This window comes from Camelina sativa, chromosome 1 (genome assembly GCF_030686135.1).
Source record: "Camelina sativa cultivar CO46 ecotype springtype chromosome 1, ASM3068613v1".
NCBI classification, from domain to species: Eukaryota; Viridiplantae; Streptophyta; class Magnoliopsida; order Brassicales; family Brassicaceae; genus Camelina; species Camelina sativa.
The window spans coordinates 9,112,045-9,122,425 of record NC_141880.1 but is presented as its reverse complement, the minus strand read 5'-3'; the positions used below and the strand labels follow the sequence as shown (position 1 = coordinate 9,122,425).

Below are 10,381 nucleotides of genomic sequence, written 5' to 3'. Positions count from 1 at the left end.
AAAATCTGTTGACCGCTTAATCGATCTTCGCACCCGTCAAAAGAAAGAGTTTTTATGAGTTAATTAAATTAAACAGCATGTTTAAGTTTAAAAGTTATTATTGCTTATGTCCTTTGCACACTAGGAGATTGTATTGTGCTAGGAGCCAGCCCTCTTTTTTAATCGCATGCCTTGTGTCATCCATTAACATAATTCATTTTATAATAGTTATCAAATTATATGTGTTTTAGATGAATATACTAATAGAAGTACATGTGCACCAAACTTGATTTCACATGTGATTTTTTTAGTATGGCACAAAAAAAATTATAGTATTCATTGGTATACTAAACATTATGTTTTAGTTGCCAACCAAAAATAATGTTTCAAAATGGTGATCATAGTATAATCGATTTCGATTATGCATCTGTATTAACATGCCTATATATAGGTGCTTTATGTTGTCGCAATATAACCAAAACTGAACATCGTGATCAACTTCATTGTACTATATATATGCTGGACAGCTGGAGTATTAATTAACCGGAACTAAGTTGATTTTTTTTTAAAGACAAATTAGGAAAGAATTCGATCAAGTGATACTGATACATCTTTTAAAAGAGATTTTTTAACTAAATAGTAAATATATACATGTATAAAAAATATTATGGTTACTTCGTATAAATTAAAAAAGCTGACACAAATATATCTTTAGTATTAAGTATTAACACATGTCATACGATATTAAAACAACCAATGAATTTATCAATTCAATTACACATTAATTAAAATAATTAATACTACATAGTATATACTAATATCGAGCAGGTGTAGGTCTGCTTCAAGGAAAGTTCTTATTCCACTTTTTAGATTTTGCTAAATCCTTCTCACTTTTTATCATTTTATTAAAATATGACTAAAAACCTATCTGCAATAATTCTACGAATGAGAGAAAGAAAGAAAAATAGAAAATTCAGAAGAAAGCTTCCTTTTATGGCTTCCTTCCAGATTGAACCACTCAGAGTCTCAGTCTGCTGTACGTAGAATCTAAGCGCAGAAGAATAATCAAATGACATATTCTGAACTAGTTTTTTTTTTTTTTTTGGACAAACTGAACTAGTTTTCTAAGTAAGAAAGATATATAAGAAATATCCAGGAATAATCTGTTACATTTGATGTGACATTTTTCCCTCTAAATTATTGGTTACCTTTTTTCCTATATAAACTTAAGAAAGAAAAAAAAAAAAAAACAAGAACAAATTGTTAAGTCTGAGTGTCTGACTAAGAAACAAAAAGTTTGACTGTACCACACAATTTTAAGTACACCTAAAAAATATCAGCTTCTACAAATGCTAAACCTCACAAATAAGTTGATTAAAAATTCAGATTCTTAATTAATTCCTTAGCCAAACTTTCTACGAAAACCATCACTTTAACATTTTTATTAAATTTACATCTTGTTTGGCTCTACTGATAGATGGACTAGGCTTTTCCAAGAAATATCAGGTTATGTTTCCATGGACAAATATTAGTATACAAAACCTTCTGAAAATAAATAGTTCTTATCTATACTAGTATAATTGGAGCAATTTTTGCTCAAAAATATGTTTTTGAAAACATTTACCATTAATTACCATTAAATGTTTATGTTCATATCCAAACAAGTTTAGTTAACTCTCTATACTATATTTATAACCAAACACAATTAAATAGTTTAAATATATATATATATATATATATTTAATATTCTACAATTAATATAGATATTTAGAAGATTTGTTCCAAATTTAAAATTTTATTCTCCTATCATTTCTTTTTGATTTTAAAATTTAAATGTAATCAATCATCATAATCATAAAGTGCATAAAGTTAATAAAAATAAATGTGTTTCTACATATATTGTGATTTGAATTTTTTAAAACAAACATATATTACTCAATTAATATAAAAAGTGTGTGTTTAACATATATATATATAGTAAATTTACCGTAAATAATAAATTATAAAATTTTAAGAAGTTTATAATTTATAACTGATATATCTAAACTTAATAAAAAGTAAACTTATAAATATTTAAACATATTACTTTTCAAAGTAACAGAAACAAATTATATTACATAACGGGTATATGACATGTCAGGATTGAATTGATAATACTAAAAAATAAAGGGTTAAATCCTCATTTTACTATTTTAACAACATCAATATAAAATATGTCATCAAATTGATTTAATTAAGATTGTATTAAACAAAAAATTTTGTGCGGTATACTGCAGATTATATATGAATCACTAAAATTAACAAAAGAATACATTAACAAAATTAGTATTAAAATAGTATATTAACAAAAATATGCAAAAACTTGCTATGCGGTATACCGCGGGTCATAATCTAGTTTAAAGTATGTTATGAGCAATAAAATATTATTACTGAAAAGGTGAGGTTTCTTTTTGTTTGCCTTACACCATCTCCAATGGTTTCCCCTATTTTTTCCTCTATAATAGAGGATCTCTTTTTCTATAATAGAGGAGAGTTTTGCTCCAATGGTTTTCTTTATTTTTTCCTCTAAAAACGAATATTCCAAATGGATTCTTTTTTATTTTACAATTAACACCTTTTATTTATAAAAATTGAAAACTAACCCATTTTACTTTAAATTTGTACCACTTTCATAAAATTAATTTAAATTAAATATTTATTATTATAAATAGCATTACATCGTACAAAAATTATAAAATATAATAGGTTTTTAACCATTTGCATTAATGTATTTTCCCACAAATGATCAATTAATGCATTTCGAAGTGAAAAATGAGCTTGTTTGTCTTTTATTTTCTAAATCGACCTAGAAACTCCTCGAAATGAATGTCATCATCTTCCGCTATTTTGAGGCTGAACAAGCACATATTATACAAAAGTGGAATAATCAACAACAAAACCAACAAGCTCCTCCTCCATCTACATCATTTGGTTCGTTTAGAAAATATTTTAGCGATATTGGTGGATCCCAAAGTAATTTACCGGATTATTAAGTTATTAGTTTTTTGTATTAAAATAATTATTATGGATTGAATGAAAAATAAATATTATAATTTATAGAAATTATCTTTTCCAAATGGTAGTCTCAATATTTTAGACTAAATATTTATACTTAAATTTATATTATTAGTTTTTAAAAATACTTATTTTATTAAATTTGTATTATTAGTTCTTAAAAATATTTATTTTATTTATTTTGGTCATAAATAAAAGAAGTTAAAGATTAAGAGGACTACTTTGCAAATAAAATAGTTCACCTCTATTTATAGAGGAAAAATAGAGTTTCTCTAAAAAATAGGGAAAAAATAGCAATCTCTATTATAAAGGTGAAAATAGAGATCCATTTGAGCAAAACTATTCTATAATAGAGTGTACAGGTCGGGTTAAAAAATTAGTAATACTACTATTATTTACTCACTTATTCAAAATTTCAAAAAGATAACGACAAAAATACACATGAGAGATAGATTATGATGAAATTGCCAAAACTAAATTAGAAACAAATAAGCAAAACAAATAAATAACAAAGAACTAAATAACGTTAGACTTTCAGTCTTACAAGTGATCAAAGCCTCTATGATGGTCTCGTCTAAAACGAAAAGGAAAATGTTCACTTATTAATTATGAAAATGTTTTACTTTTTAAAAAGACAAGAGAAGTTGCAGAAAATCGGAAGAATTGGGGGGGGGGGGGGGGGGGGGGGGGGGGCAAGAAAAGAATCTATAAGGAGAGACTCTGTGACTGTGCATGAGTCTCTTTGTTGGGAAAGGTGAGGAGAATGTGCAGTTTGCAGACTGATAATATAGTCACCGGCTATCCCTCGGTTCATACTCCTCTCTCTCTCTTTTCTTTTTTTTTTCCCCCCAAATGATTCAACTTTTTGCTGCCGTCCTCTACTCATATTTCACTACCAGTGTCGCGGTTATGTAAATCCCTCCTCCTGGTTACGTATCTCTTTATCGGTGAAAATTAATACATTAATTCTAATTAGAGTGGACACAACTAACAAACATATTTCTTCTAATTAGAGATAGAGTTTTTCTAATATAGGTATTTAATTCTGTAAAACCAAAAAAAAAATTCTTCTTCCTTGAGAAAAATGTGTCGAATATTAATACTTTAAAAATTAATTAATACTTTATTTTTTGTCGAATATAACCAAATTATTGAATTTTTAAATAAATTCACTTCCGTTATGCATGGTTTGTAGGAGATGGTTTTTTTCTTCTTTGAAGTTTCTCAATAAAATAGGGTAATAATTGATTAATAGTCGTATATTAAACCTAGATATTCCACTACTTAGTGTTTCTAAACATATTAATGGCGATTATACCTTATGTCCTTGCTGAATTTTATGCATGAAATATTGTGCAAAACATTTAGCCACCATTAAGAAGCTTATGCGAAATCCTAAATGCAAATGTTTACGTAATAAATACAAAACCAATAGTTGATTAAATGGAAAAGAGAGCCGCTCGAAATTCCCCATCTCACATATTTGGTGGTGGTGATGTGGTTTTATTTTTTAGTCTACTAACCCACAACAAGCAAAATTGTTCTTTAACTCTTAAGTCTTAACTAAACCCTACTTAATCAAACAATACTACTTATATTATATAACCGCATGTAAGTAATGCAAAAATACAAAATAAATGATATAACATACCTGTTTTTTTGTAGTGGCATAAGCGTATAAACTTCGTCAAGAACCATTTGAAGCTTGCGATTTAATTAGTTAGAGCGTAGTGAAGAAGGTATGGGGACTGAAATTAAGTTTTACATAATTAGACATGAAATATAAATTGTGGGTGTAGGGCATAGACGTTAAAAACACGAAAACCGGTGGCAAATTCTTGGAGGTGAAAAAATCAAAGAATGAGAGAGAGAAAGAAGTCACAATCACGGGAATCCAGAGAGAGGCTTTGTAGAGTTTCCATGGTGGTATATGTGGTGTGGTGTGGTGTGTGGTGGGAGGAATAGCCGGAAAAGTGCTCGTGTCGCCTCGAGATGAGTCTCCTCTTCACCATTTATGTATTCTTTTAATTTGTAAATACTATATAGTGCGATTAAATTTTATCCTTGTTGGGGATTTGATGTGCTTAGCTTACAATGAGGGGTTTGAACTAAGTAGCACGAGATCGAAAGATATAAATATAAAAGCTAGTTTCCAAAAAGAAAAAACAAAGGCATATAACTAATTTATATATAGAAAGATTATACTTATATATAGAAAGACATAGTATAAACTTTCTTTTTCTTTTTAAAAGGTAGGGTTCTACATTGGTTGTGTCTTTGTAAAAACACGAGACCGCATAGTATTATCAGGGGAGCTTTAATTAGTTGTCGTAACTCACTGATGTAAACATAAGTGTATACTAATATATTGAATGATCCCAAGAAAGGACCCTATAGGTTTTTGACCACGTTCAATGTAGTATGTATATAGAGACGCCGATATGGTTAATGACTACGTTCAATGTAGTATGTATATAGAGACGCCGATATGGTTAATGACTACGTTCAATATAGTATGTATAAAGAGAGGCATGGGCGCGGCGTTTGTGTTTGTTGTTAAGTGGCTTCAATATAGTTAATAAAACGACCATAATATATATAGGTGGTCGTTTTATTTATTAATTGATTGGTCTTGGTTCATTTATGGTTTGATATAAGACAACTTTCTTACTCACAGGAAACAGATTCATGTAATATTGTAAAGTGTAATAGTGTAAACAATATATGTATATATATACGCGTAGAACTTATTTATTTTTGGTTCATGGTCTTTCGGGAAATGGGATTAATTACCGATATAGTAGTACATGACTACATGTGACAGTTTCACAAAACAAAACTTACTTCGATCCAGACTTAGTACTAGTGTACTACCAATACCACTAAGGTTGGTGCTTTTAAAAAAAAAATTGGTTAAAATAACTGCATCAACGTATCATTTGTTAACAACAGTTTTATGCATAAGATCGGTGGAGGGCGATGATATAATAATAGTGTCATATACACACTGAAGTAATAATACTATTAATTTTTAAACGGAGCGGTCATCTACATTCGATCTTATATTACAAAACTTGGATCGGCAAAAATCCTATCTATAGACCCAATTACTAAAAAAAATATGGACTAGGTGTATTATAATCTTTATTTTGAAGCTTATAAAGTAGTTCGTGACTTTGAATAAAACACACAACAATGTTATTTCATTTCTGTAGCCACTAATTAATTACCATAGTTGTATTATTTTATGGAAATCAAGTAAGACAAGGAAGGGTATAGATATCAGTGAATGTAGATAACCAAGGAATCACATGAAAGATATTTCTTTTTTGGGGTAATTAAAGAATCACATCTAGTACTATATAAAAATTATTAAGATTTTGTTGTCTTAAATAATACGTTATTTTCTATAGCTAGAATCGACGTAGAAAGCACATCTATTTATTTATCAATAGGTACGCAGAGTCTACGCTACCTTCATATACACCAATAGTCCGATAATATAAAAAGACGACTTGAAGAATTCATTCTCTAGATAAAATCCGATAAAACTAGGGATTGCTTACTATTACTATCTCTCTTTATCTTAAGAGTTCGTTATTAGAAAAATCATTAAAATACATGGCTTGTATTGATTAATAGAACTGCATTTGTTAAAGAAACTTATTGGCGCGAGAAATAAAATAATCAAACACATGAATTACCAATTAATAATAATGCTACATCGGAAAAAAAAGTATTTACTGATAAGTTTAACCAATTTTCCCCCCTCTTGAAGCAATTTATTTACTAGTATGATAATATGATTTGAATAAAATAGAGCACATTTACAAGGAGTGTTTAATTTTATAATTTACTTTCTAGGAAAAACTAGAATGGGATCAGGCACTACTTCACACGCCATGTTGGGACCGTTGTTCCAAGCGCTAAATCTAACTGGTACGCATGTGATTTAATGAATTGAGCATTCACTTTTGCTTAAACCTTTTCTGTTGAGCCCATCTATAACCTCATCCTTTATTTGATTCGGCCCATTGATGATCTCACTCTATGTTAAATGCTAATCTTGTTTAGGCCGAAAAAAAATGTTTTTAACCCACTTTAAAACTTCTTAGCACACATTGTAATAAATAAGTTTAAGTTTAGTATTTTGTCTGTATTTTGTTTACGATTGTCCCCGTCGCTTTGATACAATTGTTGTTTGGTGTTCGACTTCATAAGATCACAACTGTAATCAGTTTTTTTTTACCAAAAGTTAATAATTCAACCTTCTAAAACATACCTTAATGGATTTGACTTGTTAAGTAAATTTCTAATGGATAAAATATACGGATAAAATATAGTTATATAACCTTGTTGTATAATTATAGTTGAAAGACTTTAAATATACTCGAATAACTCAAAATATAGACAAGTGAGATGATTAAAACTTACTTTATTAAACTTGATATGAAATACACGAGTATACAGTATATACAAACATTTAAAACACAATTATGAAAACTAGAGAGCAAGATGTGTAGGGAATTTGTGAAGGACCCTAAAAATACTCTAGAACCAAAAGGGTTAAGTAATTTTTTTGTTTAATTGTTTTTCAGTATGATGTGAGTTAGATTATCTAGTTTAGAGTGTATTCAATTAACCACATTTGGTTCAATATGCTCGCAGTACAGTTCTTAGAAGATTAAAATCTCGTAACATAAGTTTCGATGCTACTATACAAAAAATTGTTTAAACCCTATTTTCATTTCAACCCCGTAAAGCAAAGTATTGTCGGTTCTAATTTAAAGTACGGCAAAATGGAATTAACCCTTGACTCTAGATTGTTGACACACATTGTCATATTAGTGAAACTCATTAAGTTCCAAGCTTTGATTGGTCATAAAAAAGCAAAGATCCCTGGAGAAACAAAGAATTTGGTCAAAAGACAAGAGTTTTTTTTTTTTTTTTTTTTTTTTTCATGAAATCTCATGTTCAGGTTCATCACCATACATCGCTTTTAGCCTTTTACTATGGTGGATTAAAGCAAAAGCAAAAACTGAGCGTCTTTTTCAACAACAACTAAAATTGAACATCTTTTCAGTTTGATCTTACTTGAAGTTGAGTGAAACCTATTATATAAGCAAATTTAGGTTTATCTTTGATCAACTTAGAGCATCTCGAGTGGGGAGTGCTCTATGGGTTACTATTCTATTTATGGTAAAAAAAAAATTAAAAAAACCCACAATATAGCTCAATAATTCGAGAATCGCTTCTTCCGGAGGGAGCTGGAGCAACCGTTCCTTAACGGTACGTGTTAGATTTTGATTGGTTGTCAGGTAAATACAAAAAACTTTTTTTTTTTTTTTTACCGTTTTCTTCCTTCCTTCTTCCTTCCTTCTCTCTCCCTTCTCTCTCGATGATAACGGCGATGGTTTCACGATTCACCTCTAATCCGGAAAAATCAATCGATTTCTTAAACTCAATTTGGCCAGCTTAAATGTTAGGGTTCTTGATGTTTGATACCGCTGTTGTCGGATCGGCTTCCAATCGCTAAACCCTAACATTTGATGATTTGGTCTTCACGGCCAACTGGCCTAAGCGGACGGCGAGGTCCATCGGCTAGCGAATTGGGCACACAAGGTTCGTTTCTTATCTCTGATATCCTAGTTCGATTTAGAGGAATCTTTATTTTCCTCTCTTGTTTTGGTTCAATCAAGGTTCTGATTCTGTCTATGAACGAGTGAATAGGATTTTAAGTGTTATTAGTTACTGATAATTATAACTTACGAATGGTTTTGGGAGAATTCAACTCCTACCAGTAGTGTTTAAAATGATCATGCTGATTGATGTTCCTATATACTTGTTGAACTATGCACGTCTATTATGTTGTGTCAGATTCTGATGTTCCTATTATGATGTTCCTTTGAATTTATACACTTCGAGATTATCTCAATATAAGATTCATCAGTGCAAAATTATATATGAGCTTTAACACATGATGTTGTGTTTGGTTTGATGTGTAGTGGAGGATGAGTTTGACATCCATTGTGGCGGTCAAGTCTCCTACTTCATCTAGTGACGCTCCCATTAGGAGAACCATCTTGGCCATGGAAGCGACCTCATATACATTCAGTCGTTTTTTGATAAAGAAGTAAAGCAGATAACAGGTGAGTAAGGCTCCTTTTAAGAACTTAGCTAACATTGATATCTTCTTCTGTGTTTTAGCTAATGTGAGTGAGGCTCCTTTTAAGAGTGGCAATGGTGAAGCCAATCCAAGTTCTATCCAAAGAGAATGGCAACGGTTTACTTACTGCATGATGGGGATTGCGTTTGACTGTTGTTGATACTTCTCTATCCCCTGATCAACGAAATGTGATTTTATCTGGAAGCGATGATAATCTCTGCAATGTGATTGTTTTTGTTGATGCGTTGATTCATTGGGAGAGATAAGCTCTGGTTTATTGCTGGTGGCTAACTGTTTTGTCTCTGCATAATCAAGAAGAAAAATCCGGTGGCAATTGCTCTGTTTACTCTCTCTCTGCAAAAACGTTCACAGCAAGAGAAATAGTGAAAGCTACTAATAACTTTCGATGATGGAACTAAAGTAGCAGTTAAAGTATTGAAGCGAGATGACCATCAAGGTAGCCAAGAGTTCTTGGCTGAAGTTGAAATGCTTAGCCGTCTTCATCACAGAAATGCTCTCTCTTACGCACTTTGAGCCTAGTTGATCTTTATCTATCCTCATCTTCTTAGCTTGTTGTTTAATACTTTTACAATATTGGTTGTCTTTCTTTTTCAGTAATCAGCTTCCTACTAGTTCCAATTCTGACATGACTAGTGATCATGGTGTTGCGAGGAACTATTGAAGTCTATTAGTAGAGAGAAGTAGCTCAATCGTCGACGCCAAGCCTCCATTGATGTTTCGAAAAAGGCAGGCAATTCAGACCACATCAAACCAACATCTCAGGCAAGTCAGACCACATCGAACAAGTCAACACCTTCTTTCTCATTCATTCTCAATCCTATTTTCCTGCATCTCTTTCTTTATCAGTGTCTAGTCTATATATGTGTTTTGCTTGTTTTTGATTCAGATTCTGCCAAAAAAAATAGCTTATTTGATCATTATACAACATTTAACTTTTTTCTTCTTCTTTCCTTCTTTCTTTCTTTTGATTTTGTAGTTTAAGAAACATTGATAGGGTTTCTCTAGTGGAAGGTTGTTTTGTTTAAAGTTCTTAGTGAATTGCTTTGTTTAGTTTAATATTAATTATATTATTAGTTTAATTATGAGTAACTTATATGAGTTGATCTAGTGGAGATGGTCTTAGGGGTATACTACAATATTTTACTATTTATTATATGATTT

At 30.5% G+C, this 10,381-nt stretch overlaps 1 long non-coding RNA gene across 2 annotated transcripts; it reads left to right on the top strand.

The window, feature by feature from the left end:
* Positions 1–8,382: 8,382 nt before the first annotated feature.
* LOC104785833 (uncharacterized) lies at positions 8,383–10,246 on the top strand. 2 transcript variants are annotated; one of them, XR_015560193.1, is made up of 5 exons: positions 8,383–8,655; positions 9,039–9,182; positions 9,267–9,423; positions 9,515–9,656; positions 9,815–10,246. It is a non-coding gene; the product is annotated as an uncharacterized LOC104785833 (long non-coding RNA). The 2 variants fall into 2 exon arrangements; XR_015560195.1 differs by lacking the exons at positions 9,267–9,423; positions 9,515–9,656.
* The last annotated feature ends 135 nt before the right edge of the window (positions 10,247–10,381 follow it).